The following is a 27,644-nucleotide window of genomic DNA, read 5'->3' as shown; positions in this document are numbered from 1 at the left end:
GGTTTGTGAAGATTTGTTCTTCAATTTCTATGGTAGTATTGCTGAAGTTGATGATAAACGACCCATTCAGTGTCGACGTTGTTCCGTTGACCGAAATATTGCCGCTGAATTTATTGAGTAGGACAACTCCGGGTGCGATTTCCTCGATCGTGGGGATGTGTTGATTGTTGACTCTAGTGCAGGTGGCAGGGCGACTTTTTAAGAGATTTGGTAGGCAGGTTGAGTTACTAATGTCTATTATATTTCTATGTTTACAAATTGTTATTTCATTATAGCTATTACATTTTGTGGTTTTTGCGAATATTTTTTCATTACATTTAATTACATTTTCGGTTTCTATCTTGTTGACATATTGACCAATTTTTATTGGTTTTATTAGAATATCTTCGCATAGTTTGGTATCGGTTACAGGGATTTTTACGATATAAATTAGCATTGGACCATTACTTGCGATATTTACCTCAGCTATGTGCATGGCTTCTTCCAAATTTATATAGGGTAGCTGATCCTGATCTAGTATTTTTTTGATTTCATTAATTTCCTGATCTCCTAATATTTGGGGGTTACTAATATCTGCTTTGGCCCACTGTATGGCCTGGTTGAGATTAAGAATCTCCTCCTTAAGCATTTGGATTTGGAACATAAGGGTGGTACTGGTGTCTCTCTGAACGTCCCTTTGGTATCCTAAGCTGTTCATTAAATTCCTGTTGGCCGAAGTGATCTTGTTTATCTTGTCTAGGATTAATCTATTGAGGATAACCTGATTATTGTTGTTGGTTAGGGCTGAGTTTATTTTTTCCTGAATAATTTCGAAATCCCTGCTGTCCGGGGATCTGGCAAGCCACTTCCAGGCGGTACCTATTAGATCTATATGTCTTTTCCTTATACTCCTGACTTTCAAGCTATTGATTAAATTTTTCGAAATTTTAATTTCCTCCATTATGAAGGGTAGAATCGGGTCGTGCGTTTTTAAGTTTAACAGGGTTGTGTGGTTAATTTTGTCAATTGCATTTTCGTATTCCTCAATATTAATAACATGGATTAACCTAAAGGTCCCAATTTGGACCTTTGCCAGTCCCGTCGTTAGTGTTACGATGTCTGAGTTCGTATAGTCCGTTATTCGTAAGTCAGTAGCAGCGCATATAGTGAATAGGGCCCTGTGAATGGAGTTTTAATTTCGAATGAGTTTTTTGTAAATGATTCTCCCAATTTCTACTAGTACTGTCGTGTTTCTGTCTTCTTTGACAATTTCTTTTTTGTATCTGGCTGACAACTTGGTTCCTAATCTTTTATTGTTTTGTACGAATATCTCCTGTCCAGGATAATATTTTTTTATCTGATCTCTACTTTTGTTATGGTGGGCTAAATCTTTTTCCTGCGTGAGCCTAATCTTGTCTGTAACTTTCTGTCTTTCCGTCTGGAGTAGTTTAGGGTCAAGTGATACTTTTCTGCCAAAGAATAAATCGACCGGTTTTCTGTTTGTGGTTGAGTGTATTGAATAATTGTATTTAGCAACTGATCTCTCTATAAGGTCATTTAGGGAATTGTGCAATTTCTCGACTTTTTGGCATCTAATAATTTCTGAAAGAGTGGAATGAAAACGTTCGATCTGACCGTTGGCTGAACTGTTGTAAGGTGGTGCTTTATAGACCTTTATATTGAACTGGTCTTGCAGCATCCGCATTATGGCCCTGATCCAAGGGATTTTTCGTTATCTATTATCACTATTTCTGGGATACCGAAGTTTATTAATGTTTCTTTCAGTGGTTGTTTAATGTCTTGGGTTGCTCGTGAATTAACTATTTTAGCCTGTGCGAATTTTGAGAATTTATCTATTGCTGTGAGTACTACTTGTTTACATGTGAGGTAGAAGTCTACGTGAATAATTTGTCCTGGGTATTGTGGTATTGGTGTGCTTTGTAGCTCTGGCTTATTTGGGTGTCTTTCATATTTTTGTTCCTTGCATGTCTGACATTCCTTCGTTATTTTTATGATTTTCGCCCTCATTTGTGGAAAATATACTTTTTCTAACAGCTGCTGTCTGTTTTCGCTGCTATTGCGGTGTGCTCTTCTATGTTCTGTTATAATGGCGTTTTCTTGGTCGGTTTCGTCTGTCAGATCTGTAACTATTTTATTAGAAAATCTAGTTTTGTAATTATTAAAAAGTGGATAAATTTCTTGAAGTTTCCCAAGTGTTTTCTCATCGGTATAGATTCCATTTATGACGGACGGATTTAGCCTTTCTTTTAGAATTTGTAATAAATTTTCTGAATTGAATATGGGTTCTGTAATAATGTGTCTGTGATATGTTGGAAAAACATTTCAAATTTGTAGGATTTTACTCCCGAAAATAGCAGTATTTGATTCTTAAAAACATTTATTGGTTCTTCCGCCATAGGTATTAATTTTTCGGGAGAACTGGAACTACTGTGCACGGTTTCCGTCATTGCATTTAGTTCTCCATGCGTTTGCAAGGGAGGTCTACTCAATGCGTCGGCAACCACGTTTGCCTTGCCAGGTTTGTGCAAAAGTTCGTGGGTGTATTCTTCTAAAATTGCTTTCCATCTTTTCATTTGGTCGTTACGGCTTTTTGGATTAGTTGGGTGTGTGAGGGACTCATGATCTGTGAATATTTTTATTTTGGTTGGACCATACAAAAAATTTCGAAGGGTTTGTATTGACCAAATTATTGCCAACATTTCTTTTTTGTTCGGTGCGTAACTTTCTTTTGCCTTGCTTAAGGTTCTAGAAATAAACATTATTGGTTTGTCTTCCTGAGCTAATACGGCTCCTATGGCATAATCTGAAGCATCTGTGGTCAATTGGAATTCTTTACTATAATCTGGATAAGCCAGCATGACTTCTTCGGAAGCGAGAGTTTGTTTTAGCTTATTAAATGCTTCCCTAGCGTTTTCTTCGAGGTAGATTGGCGTTCTGCTTGAGGCATTTTTTGAAATACGGCCTCGGCCCTCTTCCCCTCTTAGAAGGGCTGTAAGGGGCTTTGCGAGCTTCGCATAATCTTTGATAAAGCGACGGTAAAACCCTGACAGTCCTAAAAAGGAACGAAGATCTTTGAGGGTTTTTGGCTCGGGGAATTCTACGATGGCCCTGACTTTTTCGGGATTCTTTTTTATTCCGGTATCGGCCACTAAAAACCCTAAGAATTCGACTTCTTTTCTGAAGAATTCGCATTTGTCAAGCTGAATTCGCATGTTTGCTTCTTCCAGAATATTAAATATTAACTCGATGTCTTTTAAATGGTTTTCTTCATTTTTGCTAAAGATGATGATATCATCGATGTATACGAAACACCTAACTCCTATGTGTTCTCTAAGGATATCGTCCAGCGTCCGTTGAAAAATTGAAGGGGCATTTTGAGGCCAAACGGTAGTCTGGTAAACTCTTATTTTACCTGGTTAACTGAGAATGCTGTTTTTTTCTATATCGGATTTCCTTAGTGGAATTTGGTGAAAGCCGCTTTTAAGGTCAATGACTGAGAAAAACTTATTCTGTCCTAATTGTGCAAGTACATTGTTAATGTCCGGTATAGGGTATCTGTCTGGAATCGTAACCATGTTTAGTTTCCTATAGTCGATTACCATTCTGTGCTTTCTCTGTCCAGATGCGTCCATTTTTTTCGGGACGATCCATATTGGGGAGTTGTATGGAGACCATGAGGGTCTAATTATGTCGTTTGCGAGTAGCTCTTGTATTTGTTTTTCTACTTCTGGTCTGAGAGCCTCTGGGTATGGGTAATGTCTTGAGTATATTGGGCTATCGTTTGTACTTCTTATAGTGGCTTCTACTTTTGTCGTGTATGTCAGTTTTTCGTCCGGGTCTCCAAAGAGATTTTTAAATTTTGAGCAAATAGTCCTTAAATGTTTCTTTTGAGTCTCTGTAGCGTGTTCTACTTGGGTATCTAATTTGTTGACTTCGTGTGAGGTTTTCTGCTTTATTTTAATTCGTCTTTTGTTCTGTATTGAAATATACCCTTTCTGCAAATTAATTTGGGCTTTTACTTCGCGCAGTGTATGTTTTCCGATAATGGCGTCGAAGCTCGTTAAGGAGGGTAGTAGATAAATTTTATATAAGTGTCTTTTAGGTTGAAAGGATTGGCGATTGTATGGTGCGTTATCGGAACTTGTCCGCCCACAGAGTTAACGAAAAAAGGTTTATTGTTTTTGATTGGTTTCTTAACTAATCTGGGTTGAATATAGTTTTTGTTCGATCCGGTGTCTATCAGAATTTTTATCATCTCTCCATTACCTGCCTTAGATTGGAAGTAGGGTAACGAAGAGGGTTCTACTCTAAAAAATGTAATTCAGTATATTCTGTCTCCTCTGGTTCCTGTTCGAAATCTGGGGTTTGTGAATAGTATTCGTTAAGTGTCGCTTCGTCAGTGTCTGTTGGATCGTCAATGTATTCTGTAGCTTGTTCGCTAGTGGTTTCTAGATGGAAATTTCTCTGTCTTTTGTCTGGCAGTCCGGTTAGTCCGTGTGGTGGTGGTCTTTTTTCCTGTTGTCCAAATTTGGGTCTATTCATGTAATTTACTTGTTTAGTTTGCATACTTTTATCTACGTCCATAGGCTCTGGCCTAGGTTGTGGCTTTGGGGCCGATGGTCTTGGTGGCTGTGTTGTTGGGTTGCCAGAATATTGTTGGTAATGTGCACCATATTGTGCCTGTGGCACATAATTATTTGCTTTAGGGGTCTGTGGAACATGAGCCAAGTTGGAATGAATGGTTGTCGACCTGTGTTTGAAAATTGTTGAACGGATTTCCTTGGTAGGTGTGGTCCTCTATTAGGGCCTTCGAATTTTCTTGAATGTGTTTGGCTATTTGCGTAATTAGTTCTAAAATTTTGGTTTTCTAATTTCTCACATAGCTGAAGTGCTGAGGGGAGATCCGCGGCTCTTTGGTACCCAACAGTCTGGGCAAGTCGCCGTTCAGGCCTCTAATGAGGTGTCGAGTGCTTTGTCCCTGTAGGATTTGGCAAATAGATCTATGGATTCCTTTCCCATTTCCATACAAGTAATCTTGTTCAAAATAAGGATAGGTGGGTGTAAACTTGTTGGTTAGAATTCTGATGTGGTTTGATTTCCCTGTACTAACGAGGTCATTTGGTATTCTAGTGTGGTCACATCGCGCTTGTCCGCGTAGTGTGCTGTCAAACATTTCGAGATAGCTATCCAATTTAGTGGGGGTGTTGTAAGATTCTAGTACTGAGTCTGCGTTGCCTTACGATTTTGTTCCTAATAATGTTGAGAATTCCGTAGTATTTGGGTGTTCCTGCTAGTGACGAATATATTTTTAATACCCTCTCAACGCTTTCCTCCATGAACTAAATTCTCCGGCTTGGCCAGAAAATTCCCTTAAACCCTTAACTATATCTGGGACTCGCTCTAATTCCATCATATTTGCATTGTTGATATCGACTGCCTGATCGAGTAGTGGTGCAGGTGTTTGAGTTTAGTCTTTGGTTCAAAAGCCTCTCTACTATTTCTTGAATTTGTCCCTGCATTTGGCTACATTAAGGGCTTGGTTTACTTCGGGGGCTGTGTTATTATTAAGTAGGGCAGGCCTAATTAGGTTGTTTGGATTCGCCATGATTATTTATGCGATATTTGTTTTCGGAATTAAACAATTTTTATATTTTAATATTTTTTTCTTGTGTTTTTGGAATTACAAATTTTATATTTGCACAGTATTTTTTGTATAGATTTTGTGTGTTTTCGAAAAATAAAAAAATTTTTTATCTTTTCACAGTATTTCACGTATGGGTATTGTATGTTTTTCAAATAATTTTTTGTTTGAATTAAAGATTTTATATTTTCACAGTATTCTTGTATCGGATTTGTTATGTTTCAGACAAAAAATTTTTTATCTTTTGCACAGTGTTTCACGTATAGATTTGTGTGTTTTTTTTTTAAAAATGTTTTTTTCTTAACTAACTTACATTATGAAATACATCCTGAACGGTTGTGGGTAGTCTTCCTGTTTGCTCCTGGGCTACTTGGGTACCGTCTTAACCTCCGTCCAGTTGGCTGAGGCGATCGCCTTCAGTCTGATGTAAGTGAGTTCTTTTTTTTTTTGCAGGAGCCGTCCAGCGGTGATCTTGGCACGTCAGTGCTCTTACGGATTATCCAGATTTATCCGCGAACCGGGGCAGCCTGTGGGGTGCTCTTATAGGTTTGCGTTTTCGCGTATCGTAACCGGGGCAGCCTGTGGGTGCACTTACAGGATTTACGTTTACGCCGAAGGATTTTTACCGCTCCGGACCCTTTAACGTTGGGCGCCAGTTAATCCGAATGAAGTTAATTCGATTTTTTAATAGTTTTTATTGACAGAAGTCCGTGTTTATTTTTAAGCAAAATTGAACTAAAGCTATTTTACAATTTGGGTGTTATTTATACCTCCAGCACCGTCGCTGCCTCTGTTGGCGTCGGTGCTGGCTCCGTCGCTGCCTCTGCCCTCGTTGCTCCCACGGAAGCTCTCCAGACGCTGAGCTTCGCATTTCGAGGCCAATGCAGGTGCACGGCCGGATGCGCGTGCAAGCTTTCTGCATTTGCCCTCGTCGCTCCCACAGAAACGCTGATCCGCGCTACTGCAGGGCATGGCCGGATCCGTTTGCGATCTTTCGCAATTCGGTGCTGTGAGTTCTTTTGTTGTTAACTTATACAATACAATATATATTTTAAGCTCGCGGACCCAGATCTCATTGTCTTCAACGCACCAGTCTTTTCTAAAAACGGCTTTGTGTCGGAATGCCCAAAATTTAAAAGCGTGGGTTAGGGTGGGCTGTTTCTGGAGGTTGCAGTCGCTACAATGGCATGGAGTTGCCATTTTGTTTCTAGCCCGCCTTCAACGGGGGGAATATGTTGGGTCTCGCAGTCGTTAGCAGTTCTTAAATATATTTATTACCAAGTTTAGAGGCACAACTAAGCTTTTTGGCACTTCAGCTGTTCACCTCTTTCGTTATCTATGCAGAGAAGCGTGAGCATCCAAGCAGCTTAAGTCGCTCATGTATGCGAATGTACGCTTTTCTTTCGTAAAAAAAAGCTAATAAAAAGGCTTTTTAGCTCAATAAGTCTCTACTTATTGGAGATTTTGTTATCTGATAAGCTTCGAAAGACTAACATATAATTTTTTCCTCATACAGCGCTGGATAAATATTATTGTTATATTTTTGATCGTTTTTATTGTTTTTACTTAGTTTTTAGGTCACAATCAGGTTGCGGGGTTCTTGCTGCTAGGGTATAAGCTACAGTTCTACGAATTTTTGGGCACCTGGTTGCGAGTAGAAGCACATACCAAATTCATTTGCAATTTATTGTCATATTTATTTATATTTTTATTTATATTTATTTAATAAAAAGTAAATTGTGCGATATATACAGGGGTAAAATGTAATCCTTTTAAACATTTTATGAACTACAATTTATTGTTTAAACCTATCACAGTTAATAAGGAGCAATTAGCATGTGTATTAAAATAAATATAACCAAATCAGCGATTTAATTAGCTTTTACCAGGACAGTATTCTATAACTTAGTTTAATTAGCCAAAACCTTATGTTCCAGTTCATTTAAGCATCCAAAACCAGTAAATGGTATTCATTCCTTCGTTTAGTTCATGTGTGACCTTAAACTCTCAATGGCCAAAAGTGAGCTGATAAACTTAAGACTCCCTGAGTTATACGACATCTGAAAAAAAAAACATTTTAGTTTGGTCAATTATTACTTTCTGTTAAAGAATTATTATTTACTATCATTCCCAGGTTACCACTCGCGAAAAATATTTGTACAACCTCACCAGGTGATTTAAAATCACTTTATATTTACTCTATTCTTAGAATATGTATGGTAACTGTAAGAAAGAAAAAGAAAACCTCTTTCGACTAAAACTTGACTTGACTCTTGAACTTTTTATACCAGTTACTTGTAGAGTAATTTACTAATATGTATCATGCTATTGGCATTCCTCACGACCTTTTCCTATATGTGCCCACTTTTCAAAGATAATTTTCGGATTTTTATTATAAGCGAAAAAAAAAATGTAATAATTTTAGAATGAATTTTACATATTTGTTTAGCAATTTTAGTGTAAAAGGAGAAAAAACAACATGAATCGATAAACTTTCGCTGCATCTATGTCTCTGGAGTCAACATGCTTAATCTCTACTTTCTAGCATTTATAGTTCCTGAGATTTTGACGTGACAGACAGACGGGCAGACGACGGACAGACGGACATGGCCAGATCGACTCGGCTATTGATCCCGAGAATATATTTACTTAATATAGTCGGAAAGGCTTCCTTTAGCATGTTACATACTTTTCAACAATGTAGTATACCCTTTTACTCTACAAGTAACGGGTATTGTATGAACTAAACTTTTTTTATACTACACTCACCTGTTGGCTTAATGCAGCTGTTCTTCTCTTATAAAATCGTTTGGGGAGTTTGGATCTCGGCGAAGCACTCGTCGCCGACTCGGCGGTTTGTTTTATCTGCGCTATAGAGGGTGCTGGTAGAATTACGGGATATAGTTACAATGTCGCAGTCGCGTCCCTCGTCGCTGCTTTCGCCCGTGTCCAACAAAGCAGGCTCCATATCCAAGGCGTACGTGTTTTCGTGCTAAATGCCGAATCCCGGACTGTTCGATTTTTAACAGGATGCCTGACAACCGAAAGATCATCTAGTAACTTAATATCGCAAGGACTGTAAGCATGATTTGCGGCTTCACCTGCGAGGTTTTGAATTAAATTTGCTCGTACATATTTAACATCTGTTATATTGGCAGTACGACGGGCCAAACTAGACATATGAATCGTGGCTTTGGTAATTGCATAGCTTAAGAGACTTATTCCCAACAGTATGCCGCACCAAAAGCCTAGGGGATTAACTAACGGCAAAATATTCAGGTAAAAATTGAACCGCGAATCCAAGCTGTCAGGCAGTTTTGACATCATCTAAAATGAACAATTCACAAAGATTGCATTGTAGTAGTAGTGTAGTACTTACGATTTCAAACCACAACATTGGCACTGTAAGATGATTAAACACAGATACTATTGGAAAATTGGTTAGGTCCTTAAAGTGCATGTTTATTTGCACTTTTACAGAGAGTGATAGCGGCAGGCCGGATTCCTAAAAAATAATAAATACACACATACTTTATAAGAGATCGAAATTGTAAACTGTCAATACCAAATTAAAACACTTTATAATCAAAAATATCATGTTTCCCATTTACTTTTTGATTAAATCTATGGCAGCTAAATGACATATGAATCTATTCTGACCAATTCCTGCATTAACAAAGGGTCTTTCGAAAAGTTTAATGTAGGTAGGCTTAAAACTAAGTCTGCATAGAAACGGACAGCCAAACGAACAAATGTCTATTTTACTACGTCCAAAAAAAGCTTCCGACTGAAATCAATATACTTTCTGCAAGGGTATTAAAATATGAACATTTATTAAGCAATGTTAGGTTTGTAAAAATAACAAGAGAAAACGCTATAGTCGAGTTCCCCGACTATCTGATACCCGTTACTCAGCTATTGGAAGTGCGCAGGATAGTCTTCAACACTGACAGATTTTTGGCAAATCGATAGAAATTTACAAGACTAAGCACAAATGCAGATGTCAACTGCGAAAGGCGGGCCTGTCTGTTGCCAGTTACGCAACAAATTATTGCGTTGTAACCGCAGTGCGAAACGGAGAGTTTGGAGATACAAAATCTGTAGAAAGAGTTTTGAAAAACAAAGTCCGAAGATCAATTGGAGAACGAGAGTATGGAGGAACGGAACGTGGAGACGGAGTGTGTGGAGAGCAGGAGTGAGACGGCACGAATAAGAGATTTCAAGAAAGAAACGGTACCAAGCTGGATTTGGGAGACGGTCAAGGAGAAAGAGAATACGAGTGAACAACATCTCCCAATTGAGACACAGGTAGCTGAGTTGACAGGTAGCCGCGCGACCCCGGCGAGTCCGAAAGCGTTTGAACAGACGGAGAAACCCAAAACGGAGAATCAAACCAAAGTGTAAAACGAGAAAAATAAAGATCAAGAAAAAAGAACTTCTAACTAATGTTACTGGTGATCGGATCTTTTTCGGCGTATAAAAATGCACAAAAGTGCAAGAATGTAGAAATCAAGTAAGTTTTGCTCGCCGCTTAAAAGGTTCGTGAGCCGAATTTTTTTTGTCTGTTTTCCCAGGAAAAAAGTTAATATGCCAAAATCTATGCTTGGCGCAGCCGCCGAGCAGCAGCGACACCTTCAAGTCCCCAAGGTTCGACCAGGGCATTCAACGGTAAGTAAATATCGGGGGAAAACCTGGTTGGTGTTGCTTACGCGAAGGCTCTGACTTTTAAGGCAGCACCGCTGACCCAGGGGCGAAGAAAACATATAACACATTATATAATCTGTCGGACCTCATCGCCACATCTGCGAGAAATATACCAAACTGCGAATCCACATTGAGAGAAATTTTCTGGTTAACACACATCCGCAAATATTTAAATTAATTAAAATGGATTTAACAACTATGTACTCAAAGAGAGAACTTGTATTACATCACTTTTGTATTATTTAATTTTTTTCTTTAGGTTTAATATTTTCTATATTATTAAACTTAACCTAACTTAATTATTTGTAAGAGCAGTTCGGTTTCAGAGAGTGCGCGTTTAAATTTCGGTTTAAATTTGGTAAAGAAAAGTTTTTTTAAATAAGTTTTGGTTCGAGAAAACATTAGTGAATGTATATGTCCGTCTATTCCCAAAGTCTTCGTGGAAAACGCCATGCTTTAACTTCAGCTCATCTGCTCGGGAGATCATCTTTCGATTAAAATTGATTAAAATTGCGGTCGTTTTAACTCCAATAAATTAATATTTTTATAGGAAATGATTCACTGAAACATACTGAGAGAAATTAAATAGAACAAAGGAAAATTCGTTCAAATATTCGAATTATACACTGAAAAAAAAAAAATGTAATGAAAAAATTTATTTTAAAATATTTTAAATTTAAAAACCTTAGTACCTTATACCTTCAGTATAATTTAAATACATTTTACCCTAGAATAATGCATCTAAATAATACACTGGAAACAATTTATTAAATATAAATAATATTTCTAAAGTTAACTTTTAATTATACTCAAAGCGAATTTACACGTGGATTACTCGATTACATTTTTATACCCGTTACTCGTAGAGTAAAAGGGTATACTATACGCTATCCTGAAAAAGATCATAAATTTAACATGACTGAAAATACTGGTGTTACTCATGAGGGATGCCATATCCTCAAAGCTAGTTGACGATTTTCTTCTTCTTTACTATTTCTCAAAAGACAATATATTTTCCTCAAGGTTGGAATACTCGTGTAGAGGAAGAGTGCACGGTCGAAGGCTTCGTTAAAAAAAATCGATTGGTTTTTTTTGTAATTTAGTCTTAGAAATGGAATATGTGCTTTAAAAAAAAACTTTTTGCCACCCACTCTAACGCCCACAAACCGCCAAAAACTGTCAGTGTTGAAGACTCTCCTGCGCACTTTCACCATCTGAGTAACGGGTATCAGATAGTCGGGGAACTCGACTATAGCGTTCTCTCTTGTTATATTTTCTCTCCATCTCGAAACTTGGGATTTCTTATTTTTTTTTTGACGCGCGATTTTCACGGCCACACTTCCCGCCCAACCGACCGAAAGGCGCTGCCGTGTATCGTACGGCTCGAATCGCGGGAAGATAGACGCGATATAGAAGACAGTAAAGGACGAGGAAATATATGTATACTAGTAGTAAGATCTAAGAATTGGTTAAATACGTTAGTATTAATCGCTTTAAGAACGGCAGAGAGTCAGAATTAGAGATAATAGGATAGAATCTATTATAGTCAGAACATAATACTCTGTAGGGATCATGCAACTCATAGTTAGATCTACATTGATTTAAAATTAGAGGTACGTAATTTCTAGTAAATCTGCTTGGAACAGTAAAGTTTAGCCGACAAAACAAGTCGGGACTATCAACTTCCCCACGAATAAGGTTAAAAATAAAGATTGTTCCAAGCATCGTTCTACGGTAAGCTAAGGAGGGTAAGTTAATTAACATTAAGCTACTTCAATAAGGAGGTAATCTAAGGTTTTGCATAAGGCAAAAAGTGTATGTATTGTGGACTCCAAACAGGTGATCCATACTCGAGGATCGGACGGACTAAAGAAATAAATAAGGTTTTGGTCTTGTAAGGATCATCAAATTCCTTTGACCACCGTTTTATAAAACCAAACACACCCCTGGCCTTATTGACAATAGACGAAATATTGTCTGAAAATTTAAGTTTAGGGTCCAGAAGAACACCAAGATTATCAACATGTGTTATTCTATCCAAAGAGCCCCCACTTAAAGTGTAAGACGCGTGCATTGAGTTGGCATGACAAAAGGTCATAACTTTACACTAAAAGCCATTTAGGTTTAAAACGTTATCACGGCACCAGGCTTTCAAGCAATCTAGATCGGATTGTAAGTCCAAATGGCGAGAAATGTCCCTATATTGCAACCATAATTTTACATCATCAGTGTACATTAGTACACGCCAATGCTTTATTATTAAGGGAAGGTCGTTAATAAATAAGGTAAAAAGGAATGGACCTAGGTGGCTCCCACAAGGGAGGATGTGACTCGGAGAATACAATCAAACAAGTTTCCTTACTTAAAGTGAATGATTAACAGAGTCGAATGCTTTACTAAAATCCGTATAGATGACATCAGTTTGAAGATTTTTTTTAAGCCCTGTACTACGAAGGAGGTTAACTCCAGAAGGTTAGTAGTTGTTGATCTGCGTTTCATGAACCCATGCTGACGGAGATATAATTGACTTACAAAGGTGCTGCAAATGAGGATTGATAACGTTTTCAAAAAGCTTAGGGATAGCAGACAATTCGGAGATTCCTCTGTAATTGCTTGCATCCGATTTGCTACCTTTTTTATGGAGAGGGATCACAAAGGACTCCTTCCATATATGGGGGAACTGTGAAGAGGTTTGCACAAGGCTTTCGCACAGAATCTAAGCACACAGCCAGGAATTCCGTCGGGACCTGGCGAATAGACAGGCTTAACTCGCTGAAGATCATAAAGCAGTGAGCTTTCGTTTAAAGTAGGACAGAATATTAAATTCGACTTTGATACCGCGTAAGAGTAAGGCCGTTCGGAATGAGGTAACGTAGCATATGTGGTTTGAAAAAACTTGGCAAATAGATCGGCTATTGCCTGATCCGATGTTACCGTAGTATTTTCAAAAAATAGCGAGGAAGGATAACTTGTTGTTTTGCGCTTAGTGTTAACGAAATTATAAAACTGTTTGGAATCCTGTGCGAACTGGAACTTACAACGGTTTAAATAATTCTTATAACACTGAGCGTTAAGCACGGTAAAATTTAACCGAGCACTTACATATTTAGAAAATATAGACTGAGAACCGGTATTTTTAAATTTTATATAAAGGGTGGACTCAACATTTCTTAGATGTGTCAACTCTTTATTAAACCAAGGAGGTTTGTTAGAGGTAGACGGATAGTACATCGGAACACAAGAGTTAAAAAAAGATTTAATTGCAGTCTAAAAAAAAAAATATCATCGGCCATAATGGCCGATTATATAGAATAGAATATAGATCGGACCAATTAAAGCCAGATATAAAAAGATTTAGCCTCCGAAAGTTTGCCTTACGAAAACAATGAATTCGTTTGGTTGACTTATCTGGCCTCTCTTTTATTACGGTACCTGTGTCGATTGTCACCTCGAAAGTTGGATGGTATGGATCTTCTGGTTGACTAAGAGGTGCTACTCTCATCAGAAACACACTTTCAGAACTGGTAACAAAACATAGATCCAATAAACGACCAAGAGAATTTCGAATATAATTAACTTGCGAGAACGATATGTCGAGCAAGCCGTCAATAAAGTCATGCTGTGCTATAGGCAGAAGAATATTCGACTGTTCTTCTGTGGACCACTTAGTGCCTGGTATATTAAAGTCACCTAGAACAACTAGTTGGTCCCTATCGGACAGTCTGTTTGAAACGGATTGGATAGCGGACAAATGGTTAATATATTCAGGAAATTCAGAAGACGGCGGAATGTACGAGCACGTAATATAAACATAGCTATCAGAAAATGACAGCTTTACGCATAAGAATTCTAAGTTACGAAACTCATCAAAAAGTACCTCCTCTGACGTGAGGGTAGACCTAACAGCAATTAGGACTCCACCTCCCCGCCTGGAGGGACGATCATGCCTGTATACCGTGTACATACCTGGGAAAACTTTGAAGTTAAGTATCTCCGGTTTTAACCAAGTCTCTGTAAACACAATAATATGGGATGCAAAGGAAAGGCTATTAGAATACAAATTAGTTAGCTTACTACACAAGCCTCTTACATTTTGATAACAGATAGTGAGACTAGATTTTAGTTTTTTGAAGATAAAGAATTAGAAGTAGTAGAGGAGGATGGGGCAGTGATCTGGCCACGTGTGGGAAGTTTAATTCCCACGGGCCCTTTTTTCTATTTTGAATCTTAGCTTCGAACTCATTCACAACCATACTATCTGGCCAAAAAACACCAAAACATACATATGGTCGAGAATAGCTCATTAGGGACAGTTATCTTGAAAGATGAGATATCCCTAGCGTAAGAAAAGTTAAATTTTTCCATTTTTTTGTTGTCGGCTTTTGTTTTATCTTGTATAAAAGACAATACATCAGATAATGATTGATCAGGGGAAAGCCGAGAAGCAAACATTTGTTTCTTTAGTGGAACCACCGAGAAGGGTTTTGGCACTGCAGGTTGTATTTCTGAAGTGCCAACTTTTTCCGGTAGTCCGGACTCAATATTCCGTTGTGTTGGTAAAATATTCCGGACGGGTGGAATCACCGGTTGAGAAACCAGTGCGGACAAAACGGAATCTGTAGCAATCCCAGGCTGAACTCCATCCAAAACGGATTGATCGGATTGCTCCGAAGCTTTTTTAGCTGCCGATCTAAGCAACATTTAATGGTTTGCTGCGATCGTCAACTGATCAGCTGTGGAGTCCTGTAGATCACTTACCGAAGGTTGCGGGGCATTCCCCTTAGGCAGCCTACCACCAGCGGCTTTCTTGCGCTTTGGAGATTCTTGAGGCTATTAAATTGTGAATCTAGAGCAGAAAGAAGATCATCAGCTCGACGAAAACTATCTCTAGCCACGCCAAAACTGCTGATCAGTCCTTTCAAGCCATCTTTAGTTTAGCGCATAAAGAGTTGCATTTCATTCGCAACTCCTAGGCAGTATTTTAGATTAGAGCCTTTAGCTAGGTCATAACTTGTTCGGCCGTTAAAATCAGCGCACTTAGTGTGCACCATTCTATCACATAGCCAACAGGTAATTTTGACTGCTAAGGCTTTATTACCTGACGGCATTTGTTATGGAAGCAGACAACTATGGTTTCCCTATTTAATTGGGTTTTGACCACTGTACCAAAAGACAAATCAAAAAATGTACCGCAAGAGCGCAGTCTGCACTTTAGGATTTTGTGTGGGAGAGCGAGAGAGCGGGTACACCGTGCAGTTAAGTACAAAAACAACACCAAACAGCACTACTGACAACGCACGAAAGAGAGAGTAAACAAAACGCAAAGACAGAAAGAGAACAGATTGAAATAATTTATTAAAATAATGCACAAATTACAAAAGATTCACTCGCGAAGCGAAAGGAACTTTAACTAGTACTGATTACGAAATTTAATTATTCAAGAATTTGTTAAAATCTACCGCTGGATTTGTCAAATCATAAATAAATTCGGAGCGCAGAAAAAAAACACGACCGTTCGCTTTGAAGCTAGAAGCTGCCAAAAAGCAATATTCTTAAGCAATATGGGGTTAGACAGATCACCAACTAGAAAATCCTCTAGTGTCTCAATCTCTGTTTGCGCAATATGTGCAGCAGAGATCATTACATCAAACTCGTACATAACTACTAGTCAGCATGAATTTCAAGGGTATGCATCGGGAATCATGCCTCATCCGCACCATCCACTTTATTTTCAACTCCGTCATGTGCCCAAACTTGAGCTCTCAGCCATTGCCATCTTCTTATTCAACATTATTATCATGTTCTTATTCATAATCTAAACCTGATCATCAGTTAGCAAGCCCTTCACCAAAAACCTTGAATGTTATGAATGTTGCATGCATCAAACTGCTATTATCTACGTAAGAAATAGAATTGGAGCATTTATGCTTTGCCGAGCAACTTTAGATTCAGTCACTTAGCTAAACTTTATAACTTCTTGCTTAGCTAGTTAACTCAATTTTAGTCATAGAACATCGCAAATCTTGATTTTTGGGAACGGAGATTCTTCCATGATTTCTGATAAGGCAGTCGATATTCTTGCGCAATTGAAAACTGTGACTTATGAAACCAAGCCAGCTGCCTTCTTGGATTTCAGAGCCAAGCATAGCTCTTTATTTTTTTTAGTTAGAATTTCGTAAGATCTATGTGATCAAGGATATGATAGGTAAGATATCGCGAAGGAACTACTATCGCGAGACCACTTTCCAATCCGTAAATGGTGTTCGAATGAATCAGCAGCCCTGGAAGAAGAGTCTGACTGCGACAAGAAGCAGTCAATCAAATTTCACGATGGATCGATATTGCCAAAGGATTGGGATTAGTCTGGGATCCAGCTTCAGATCAGCTTCTGATTAATTTTTCTTAAATACCGTCCAATTATCGACCCACCTAGCGGATTGTATTGTCAGAATAGCCAACTTCTATGATTTATTTTGTCTAATAACCCCGATTGTCAAAAAATCTAAGATCTTTCTGAAATTTCTATTAATTGCTAACGTGGGTTGGGATGACGCATTGCCAGAGCCAATTCTTTCGTCATAGGGGAGGTTGACCTCACAGTACAAAACAAAACCTAAAATTTACACGATTTTTACCGAAAGTCCATCTGCGCTGTGCCAAGTCAAGAGTAGTTCCACTGAAAGCCTTAACAACTCCAATATTAGAACTTTCCGCAGCGCTTTTATTGTCTGAGCTAATCGTAAAGGTCAAGGAATTCATAGATTTCGATTCCGCGTTTCATTGATGGTCAGACTCGTCTATTGTGTTGGCGTGGATATGGCAACCTCCGAGGGATTTCAACGTATTCGTATCAAACAGAATCGCTACAATTCAGAAGATGACGAAAGACATGACTTGGCATCACGTTCCGGTGAACACGGCAGACGTCGTGGCGAGGATGTACCCCGAAAGAATTGCTGGAGCATTCCCTTTGGACTAGCAAGCCTCCATTCCTTTTGCACAGCTCGTCCCAATTGCATGCAGTAAAGGATTTGCCAGAGCGCCGTTCTGCGGCTCTACTTGGAAGCGTTTGCATTGACAATTCATTGAACTTCCAATTCCTCAACTCTTTTGATAAGTTGCAGCACGTATTTGCATACATTTTTATTTCAAGTTGCAGAGCCAAATCTATGCCATTAAAAGGCCTTCCAGTGGAGGAGATCAACTGTACTTCTTCAGAGGAGTACCCAGTAGGTTCACTTGGCGAAAGAGTATGGATTTCTTAGCCAGGGCAAGCCGTTTCCACAGAAAAGCAAGCTAGTTTTGTTTAGACCTATACTTCGGTCTGTGGGAGGCTTCAGAATGCATTTCACACTATAAGAGTGGACTATTGAGTGCCATTCAATCATGCTATACGGCAGAGACCAGGACAAGACACCCCATAGGTGCTATATCGCCGTCTTCATTTGCTTTTTCACGAAGGCAGCTCATTTGGAATTTGTCCAGGATCCCACGATGGATTTTTTTATCGCAGCGCTGAGAAGACTAATCAGCCTTCGAGGCCATCGTACCATATGGAGTGACAATGCTATAAGCTTTGTCGGTGCAAAGAGCGAGATTGGTGTACCACGGTACATGCAGCTCTCATCGAGTCTCCCCTTTCGCCCTTTTATCTTCTCTCGCTAAAGCTGTCGCGTTATCGATTTATCTAAGCTACTTTGTAGGCTTATGACTATGGGTTTATATTTTGAAGCCAAGTTCTGGCTTAGTCAGTCTACATTTCCGAATAAAACAGACCATACAAATACAATAATATAACCTATTTGTGAATTTTTATTAATTATAGGAGGAGTGATGCCTCGGATTGCCACTTGGCCTCCCAAGGTTATTTTCTAAATTTCAAGAGATAAACATCAGGAAAATACTTTTATCCGAGCTCTATTCAAACTGTGAAAAATATATTCCAAAATAATAATAAGGTATAACTATTTGGAAAAAATTCACGGTGACATATTTAATCAAACGAAATTTAAGAATTAATTTCAAGATTGAAAACCTGCAGGAGATTCTTCAACACTGACAGTTTTTGGCGGTTTGAGGGCGTTAAAGTGGCCGTGGCAAAAAGTTTTTTGGCAAATCGAGAGATATATCCGTCTGTCCGTCCGTATGAACGTCGAGATCTTAGGAACTGTAAAAGCTAGAAAGTTCATATTCAGCATCCAGACTCCAGTGCCTAGGCGCAGCGCAAGTTTGTCGATTCATGTTGCCACGCCCACTCTAACGCCAACAAACCAAAACTGCCGACACTTTTGAAAAATGTTTGGTTATTTTATGCCACGCCCACCCTAACGGCCACAAACCGCCCAAAACTCCCACGCCCACACTTTTGAAAAACTTTTTTTTTTACATTTTTGTTAGTCTTGTAAATTTTTCTTCGCACTTCCACTAGCTGAGTAATGGGTATCAGATAGTCGGGGAACTCGACTATAGCGTTCTCTCTTGTTTAAAATAACTTATTGAATAAATTTCTGTATAATATAGACAAATTAAATACCCTTATCAAATAAAACGTCTAGTATTGCAGGGCCGTCTTCGTCATCCATAAAATAAATGTTTGATTGACTCAGCACGATGAACTGATATGATTATCATAAAGTAACGCATTGGTTATCGGTGTGCTGTTCATCCGAATTAATTAGACTTTTTAAAACATACTACTTTGCCGTCCCAAATTGAAAATCGTCCCACTCAAGAGAGGCGAATTCTGTTCCAATGTTTTTGGTGGGGGTAGATAATTAGTGTCATCAAATACTCCCTTTAAGAAATGAACAACCGAATCGTCTAAATCGGAAGCCCCGACATATTTCAAATCCGAGCCTTTAATTATAACTACATCAGAATTATATTTACTGAGTGGGCAAACTCTACAGTCGGTTCTATTGGCAGTACTGAGGTATTATAAGAACTGATCCTGAGCAATTTAAGGGGATCCATTTTTATACATGAGGATTGTTATGGTATTTGTTTTGGATGCAGGTAAATAGCCGCATATAAATGGTAGATTATGATTTGAAACCATTAACGTCAGTGTCTGGAAAACTCCAAGTAACAACCAACAAAAAGTAGACATATTTATAGAACATGGTCCTGACATGCCAACTTTTCAGAAGACCCTCCTTTTCTTTCCTTTAAATTACATTTTCTTATTCGTTTGCTTGCACCTATTCAATACTAATCATCAGCTCTTCCAATTATGTATTCTTTCAGGTTTTTTTAAATTGAAAATATCTTGCCCCTGCTGTGAAAGTGTTATAGTCCGTTGTGCAACATTGCTACAATGTATGGCTTCTGGTTACAAAATCAACGTAAACAAATTTGGAGAATTTGCACTTGACACTGCCAAAGAGACCTTATTTAACTATATCCCTGGTACTATCTTCCTCCCTCACTAGACAAAGTTTTGGTTCATGGTACAGATGTTATAAATTATGCACTTTTGCCAATCGGGGAGTTATCTGATGCTTAATGTTGGGTGAGGTCAAGTGGGTGCGTTCTCAGCAGACGTCTACGGGATTGGCCAGGTGGTTGGGGTTGTTGTCCAGTCTTCTGCGTATCTCTCGCTGTGACGATAGATCTCGTCTACCACCCATGGAATGCCGAGCTCCTTATGAATGATGGAGTTCTCATGGTGGGATGGGTGTTGATTCAGACCGCCAACATTCATAAACCGTGCGGTCAATATGGAGAGGTCACTTTTTTCAGACATATTTTAACAAGCCCCGACTGAATTTCTGCTGAGACTACCATCATCGGCGTTCTTGCCGACGAAATGTTAAAAAGTGCCGTTTTCATTGGGACATATGTAAATACATGAATCCAAGATATATTAAATCGTAAGATAGAAAGTTCGCTGGTCGTCTGTTCACATTGCCCCGCAATCTTAGCTTCAACTTGATTAACTTCAACTACAAATTTTTAATTCCGTAATTTAAAACCAAATTTAAAATAAACTCCGTGTATCCAGAAACTTATACAAATAGACCATGGCAGTTCAACAACTGTCGGAATCCCACCTAAATCAATTACTGAATCAAATTAAAGAACTGAACTACTATGATGGCACACCTGGCAAGCTGTCTGTGTTTGTTAACCAGGTCGAGCAGCTACTTAATCTATACCCTACCCAAGATGCAAGGCAGGCACATGTTATCTACGGAGCAGTAAAACGCTTACTAGTGGATGCAGCATTGGAGGTCGTGACCCAAGAAAGAGTAAATACATAGCTGGATACAAAGACGGCCCTGGCGATGGCATTCAAAGACCACAGGCCCTACATAACACTTATAAGACAACTGGAGGATACATCATACCCCGGAAGCATCTGTAAGTTCATCGAGAAGCTCGAATCACAATATTGGATTATGTTTGACAAGCTAGAATTAGAAAGCGACCCTGTCGATAAATCAAATCGATGACGCCAGTCCAGAAAATCAGCGTTCTAATAGATCAAAAGGGAACAGACGCAGGAACAGGAGAAATCATAGTCAAAGCAATAATCAAAGATATTGAACTTTTGAATTACTTTATTAAAAATACTGATCGAACTTTGGTGGCAAGAATAATTAGGTTTTAATTTCGCAACGACGACAACGAAAAGAAATGCGCGTGCTCGGGTTGAATTCAATTTTCGACTTCATCTTCTATTTAACATATATGTTCTTAGGCCTAGCATAACAAAGGATGGCGAAGACGGGGCGAATTCGCAAAGAGCGAGAGAGAGCTTTATTATGCTCCCGCCTTCGCCCTAAACTAACTTACACTAGACTTCAAATTTTTGTTCTTCTTCACATGCCAACAATAAACAACAAACAATACACAATGACCGACAATATGGGTTCAGCCAACACCGGCCCCGTTGAACGCCTCCACGGCTTCAACAAATCGGCAGCGGCGCCAGCTTGTGGATCGCCCTCCGGAAAATGGCTCCATCACTCCTCCTAAGGTCGACGACCCTAACCTTGCCGTCCTCTCCTGCGTGCGTCGCGACGATCCTTCCCCGGAGCCACTGTTGAGGCAGCAGGTTGTCCTCTGCCACGACGACGAGTTGGCCCTCCTCGACGTTGGCCTTCTCCTCGTGCCACTTGCCCCGACCCTGAAGGTCCATGACATATCCCCGGGCCCACCGCCGTCAGACCTTTCCCCTGACTGACGAGACAACCCGCCATCGCCGCAAGCAACTGAGACCCGCCTGGTCCGGGATCCGGAGTGCTGGTGCTGCGATGAGGCCCGCCTGTCAGCAGGTGCCCGGGAGTTAGCGCCTCTCCGTCGCTTGGGTCCTGGCTGAGCGCTCCGAAGGGCCGCGAGTTCATCGTGGCCTCGATCCCGACGAGGACTGTTTCCAGCTCTTCGGCGTTGAGGAGTGCGCTGCCCACCGCTCGTTGGAGTAGGTGCTTTGCAGTTTTCACACCTGCTTCCCATAGTCCGCCCATGTGCGGAGCCCGAGGGGGTGTGAACGCAAATTCGCATCCGCTTTTTGATGCGAACTCGCGAATTGCGTCCGCTTGCTCCTCGATCCGATCGCGAAGAGCCAGGAAGTGGCGACTCGCTCCGACGAAGTTCGTCGCGTTGTCGCAATGCACCGTCTGCGGACATCCTCGTATATCAACCAATGAATCTTTGAAAAGCCAATAGGAAGAAATCAGTACTTAGATCTGAGACAATCTCTAAGTGAACCGCCTTGGACGCAAAACAAACAAATAAGGCAACGTAGGACTTATACGGGGGCCTTCCTCGAATTTTTAATGTCGTATAGACAGGGCCACAAAAATCAACGCCACATATCGCAAATGGGCGGAGAGCACGGAGTCTATCTGCGGGTAGATTTCCCATAATTTGTGCCATTAGTCGAGGCTTGCATTTGAAGCAGCGCACACATGATCGAACTGTCTGACTGCAAAGTTCCTGAGCGTTTACGGTCCAAATACGCTGTCGTAGGATGCTCACAAGTGCTCGAGGGCCGACATGAAAATTGGAATGGTGCAAATGCCGGACGTAGCTCTGCACAAACTGCGAGCGTTTCGTCAACAGCAAGGGAAACTTGGCATCATATGATATAGGAGCGTTAACTAGTCGCCCCCCAACTCGCAACAACGAAAAGTTGCACCAAGTGCCTGTATCCTCATGGATGAATTGGTTCAATCGCTGAAGACTTGGGCCGACCTTGGAGCCTTTACGAACCTTTTTAATTTCTCCTTGATACTCGTGCTTTTGTCTAATTTGGTAATCTTATGAAACGCTTCATTATATTCAGTCGGTGACAGAGTTTCTTCGAAAACTATACTCTTGTCTTTGCATTTTCTTATAAAGCGGAACATATAAGCGAACACTCTAAGCAGTTTGAGGTGTGACGAAAACCCCTCGGTGACATCCAGCAAATCGGAAGTTTGCACAGCAGCGGTCAGCCCGACCACAGTCTTCCTAGCTTCCTGACGCAAGACTTCCTCATCCGGCTCGAAATGCGCATTTATGGGCCAGTTTTCTTCTTCGTCCTTCAGAAATGGTGGGCTAGTGAACCAGATCGACTGCCCTATCTCGTCGACGTCACAACCTCTCGAAACGATATCTGCTGAGTTCTGCTTTGTGGGAACATGCCGCCATGTAGCTTCTCCTGACCATTCTTGGAATCTACGCTACCCTGTTCGAAACGAATGTCGACAACGAAGATGGATGAGATCGAATCCAGTGAAGAGTAACTTCAGAGTTCGACCAGTATACAATTAGTTCGATAGTTGACTCAACTATCGAACTAGATTAGATTAGATTAGTTCGGAATTGACTCATCCCAATCTAACTTATTAAGCCAGAGTTCCTGTAATAGGATCTTTCCTTTAATCACAATGGGACTTAACAAGCCGAGGGGGCCAAACAGCTTCGATGTCACCGATAGTATGTTCCGTTTTGTCGCTCGGAGACCCATGACAGAAGTGTCAATTTTGAACTTGAAGGCATCTTCGCTAGGCAACCACGATATTCCTAACGCCTTAGTTGACTCTGAATCCGAGATAGGTATCGACTTAACCGTGCTCTCAGATGCAGTGACCTCAGGTGAGTTTGAAAACCAAGTCAGTGAGTTTGAAAGTCAATTCAAAACCTGCTGTTTGAAGAACCTGAGACACTTCAGACTTAATTGTCTTTAGCTCCTCTACGCATGCAGCACCAGTTAACATGTCATCGACGTAAAAATTCCCAACTCTAGGGAATGAACATTTAGCAGATTCACTCAACCTCTTTAAACACCGAATAGCCAGAAATGGGGCTGGTCCAGTACCATATGTGACGGTGTTGAGCTTGTATAATCTCAAGGATACAGAGGGGTCTCTCCTCCACACTGAGTTGAAACTTCCTTTCCGCTTCATTAACTATTACTTGGCGATACATCTTTTTTACATCGGCAGTCAGGGCATACCAGCCGGAAGCGGAGTAGAGTGGAGTACAACTCTTCTTGAATTGTCGGCCCCACCATCAGGATGTCGTTTAAGGCCACCTGAGACGATGTTTTGCAGGACGCATCGAACACGACGCACAACTTTGTTGACGTACTCTGGGGCCTTAACACGCATTTATGGGGAATGACATAATGTGGAGTGGAAGGGATTTTGTTGTCTGTAGGCGACATATGACCTAGGGCGAGATATTCTTCCATGAATTCCAAGTACATGGTCTTCAAGTTAGGATCTCGAGACACCCTTCGCTCAAGCGAAAAAAACCGCCGTTTTGCAACCTCGAAGGAGTTGCCTAATCCATTTGGATCAGATTTAAACGGCAGCCTAACTTCAAACCGACCTGATGGCAATACCCGAGTAGTCTTCCTATAATGGTCTTCACATAACTTGTGCTCAGGCGACAGAATTTTCTTTGGATTTGGCATTTCCTCCAGCGACCAAAATTTCTGTAGTGTGCTGTCAATCGATACTAAAGGTTCTTCACTACAACTGAAACTATTCACAACTTGTTTCGGGACTGCAGACTTGTATCTGCCCGAAACAACCCAACCAAGATGGGTCTTTTGTAGAGTTGGATAGTCACGACCTTGTCTAATTTGACCAACAGCTAGCAATTCGAAAAATGATTCTGCTCCTATCAACATATCAATTTGTTGTGACTTGTAGAAATATGGGTCTGCTAATGGTAGGTTCTTCGGGATCTTCCAATCACTGACGTTCACCGACTGATCAGGATGGTAACCGGAGATCGACTTTAAGATCCAGAAATCGAACGAGAACTCACTACCATTTATTCGCGCCTTCACCACTGTGTGTACCTTTTTTTTGACTTGAGAATTGGACTCGCCAATACCAAGTAAGTTGATACACGGCTCCTCTCTACGAATCTGTAAGCGGTTCGCCAGTTCTTCTGTTATAAAATTCGTTTGAGACCCAGAGTCCAGCAGAGCTCGGGCCAAAACGTATTCTCCGTTTTTCGTACGGACGCTTACGATTGACGTAACCAAAATCACCCTGTCCAAGGACGTGGCATGCATAACATGTGACGTGGAAGGCTGATCTTGGTTAAAAGTAGGAGACATGGTCTCTGGCGGGGGTGGCAACGCTAAACTGTTCTCAGGCACTGTATATCTATGAAGCAGAATATGGTGTGAGCGGTCACAAGCTCGGCACTTTTTGCCTTTGCATTTCGAAACAGTATGGCCTTTTCGCAGACAATTGACACATAAGGAGGCAGACTTAACCAACTCGAACCTTTGCATTACAGAGAGACGCCCAAACGGGCTACAATTCTGTACTAAATGATCTGCTGCATTGCAATAGCTACAAGTTTGCTGAGGCTTGCTGTTGGAGAAGGAACACGAGATTATGTGGCTTGCTTGACACAATTTTATCTTGCTTCGGCTTTGTCGATTCTTCAGCTGATAAATGCTGATATCGGCGATTTAACATTTTTTCAAAATCGGCCCAAAGCGGCAAAGTCTCATAATCGAGCTGTTCCTCCCATTTTTGTTTGGTCACTGGGTCGACTCTATTCAATACCAAATATATCAACATTGCATTCAAAATTTTTGTATCATCTCCTTTCGATAACAGAGAACCATAAATCGAAGAAAAAGTATCGATAAGGTTTCTCAAGGAGGAAGCGGACTGATGCGATATTTTAGGCAGACTAAACAATGTTGATATATTATTCATAAAGATGAGGCATTCGTTATCGTAAACCTTTTTTAAACTGGCTAGTGCCTTTTCGTAATTGCTCTCGGTGACTTGGTAAGCTTTAATTGTTCCTAAAGCTTCACCAGAGAGACATGAAATTAAATGGTTACATTTTTCGATAACTGGAATGCTGGCGTCTTTATGAACCAAAGTTTCGAAAAGGCTGATGAAATATTTGAACTCCGAATAATCTCCACTGAATTTTGGCAATGCCAAATTCGGAAGTCGCGCACGAGTTGGAGCTACAGCAGCTGATGCCGGAGCTTCGCTGACGCTTGCTACCTTCAAGGCAGACAACAGGGACATTATTTTTGCCTTGGTCACTATACAAAGTTCTTCCAACTCTTCGCCAAATTCATCGCCACAATCTATGTCTTCTATCTGTTCTTGTAATTGATTTGCCTTATCAATTGAAGCATTTAAGTTTTCTAGTCGACATTTCAATTCCTCCTCTAATAGCGGAATCGATCCCGCTTCTAATCGTTCATTTAATCGGCGAATTGTTCTGACCCGACTTTGGAGCTTGCTTTTCAGCTCTTCCAGAACCGATTTATTTTTGGTTTCTATGCTCATTTTAAATTAAATATTTAAATTAACTAAATTAAATTAATTAAATATTATTTCCGAATTAAATAAATAAATGGCCGAAACAAATTATCTCAAATCAGACCGACAATATAATTTAATAACCTTCGAATCAATAATTAGAAATTTATTAAACCAAAAAAATAGGTTCTTTTTAATTTCATAAATTATTAATTTATTGTTCGAAATGTATATTAAATATTTTTCTGATGAGAACAACGAAAACAAATTATTTAAATTGAAATTCAAGTCACGCAGTATCAATTAATAGTGGGTGCGAAATGACGCCGAAAAGGGTATACCCGCAGAATACAGAGTAGAGCGTCACTTGACGGTCCGCTAATCTAAGCGCGCCAACGAAAAAGGGCCAAACAACAACAACGCAGGTAGCGGTGCAAAGGCGAAGCGAAAACGAAAAGTTCACCGCTGCAGCTGCTGGTATATAAGGCTGTCTGTGTATTAGTGCGCAAGCTTGGATTAACTTCCCAACTATTAATGCGATGCAGTGATTGCAATAATACTGTACAAAATAATAAAAAAATGTTGCGTTCAAAAGCGGTTCAATATATGTATGTGTATTTATTTTATCAACCAATAAATTTGATAATTTGCATGCAATCTAGCTCTACTATATTGATACGTACATATGTGCCAAGAACTGAAAGCGAGGTGCAATATTCCAGCACAAGACAATAAACATTAAATTTGTCTATAACTCTAGCTTTCAATTTTTTGCACAAATACCTCTGATTTCCAAATGCTAATTTTAGCGGCCACTTTCCTTAAAAGTTCCCTCGGTGGTGGCGGCAATTCCGGAAGCAGGGTATTTCACGACCGACACGGAATATGTTTAAGATATATTTATTATTTAAACACAATAGGCCGTCGCGGGCAACTATGTATTTATTTATTTGCACTCAAATAAAAAACAAGAGAACAATTTTTTATGTTGCACTTTTATATATTATATAATATATATATATATATATATATATATTATATTATATATTATATATGTGTCACTGTCACTTTAATTAAATGTTGCCTTTTGTTTAAACTAATTATATTGTCCACCCGGGGGCGCCATGAACCATTTTAATTAGTTTATTAAAAATACTGATCGAACTTTGGTGGCAAGAATAATTAGGTTTTAATTTCGCAACGACGACAACGAAAAGAAATGCGCGTGCTCGGGTTGAATTCAATTTTCGACTTCATCTTCTATTTAACATATATGTTCTTAGGCCTAGCTTAACAAAGGATGGCGAAGACGGGGCGAATTCGCAAAGAGCGAGAGAGAGCTTTATTATGCTCCCGCCTTCGCCCTAAACTAACTTACACTAGACTTCAAATTTTTGTTCTTCTTCACATGCCAACAATAAACAACAAACAATACACAATGACCGACAATATGGGTTCAGCCAACACCGGCCCCGTTGAACGCCTCCACGGCTTCAACAAATCGGCAGCGGCGCCAGCTTGTGGATCGCCCTCCGGAAAATGGCTCCATCACT

At 39.9% G+C, this 27,644-nt stretch overlaps 1 pseudogene; it reads right to left on the bottom strand.

Annotated features, from left to right (window-relative positions):
- Nucleotides 1-7,565: 7,565 nt before the first annotated feature.
- Nucleotides 7,566-27,644, bottom strand: part of LOC122625591 — a 182,415-nt pseudogene continuing 162,336 nt past the window's right edge.

The sequence above is a fragment of the Drosophila teissieri genome, unplaced genomic scaffold (assembly GCF_016746235.2).
Source record: "Drosophila teissieri strain GT53w unplaced genomic scaffold, Prin_Dtei_1.1 Segkk13_quiver_pilon_scaf, whole genome shotgun sequence".
Taxonomy (NCBI): domain Eukaryota; kingdom Metazoa; phylum Arthropoda; class Insecta; order Diptera; family Drosophilidae; genus Drosophila; species Drosophila teissieri.
The sequence above is the reverse complement of the archived record's forward strand: the minus strand, read 5'-3'. Positions and strand labels throughout refer to the sequence as shown.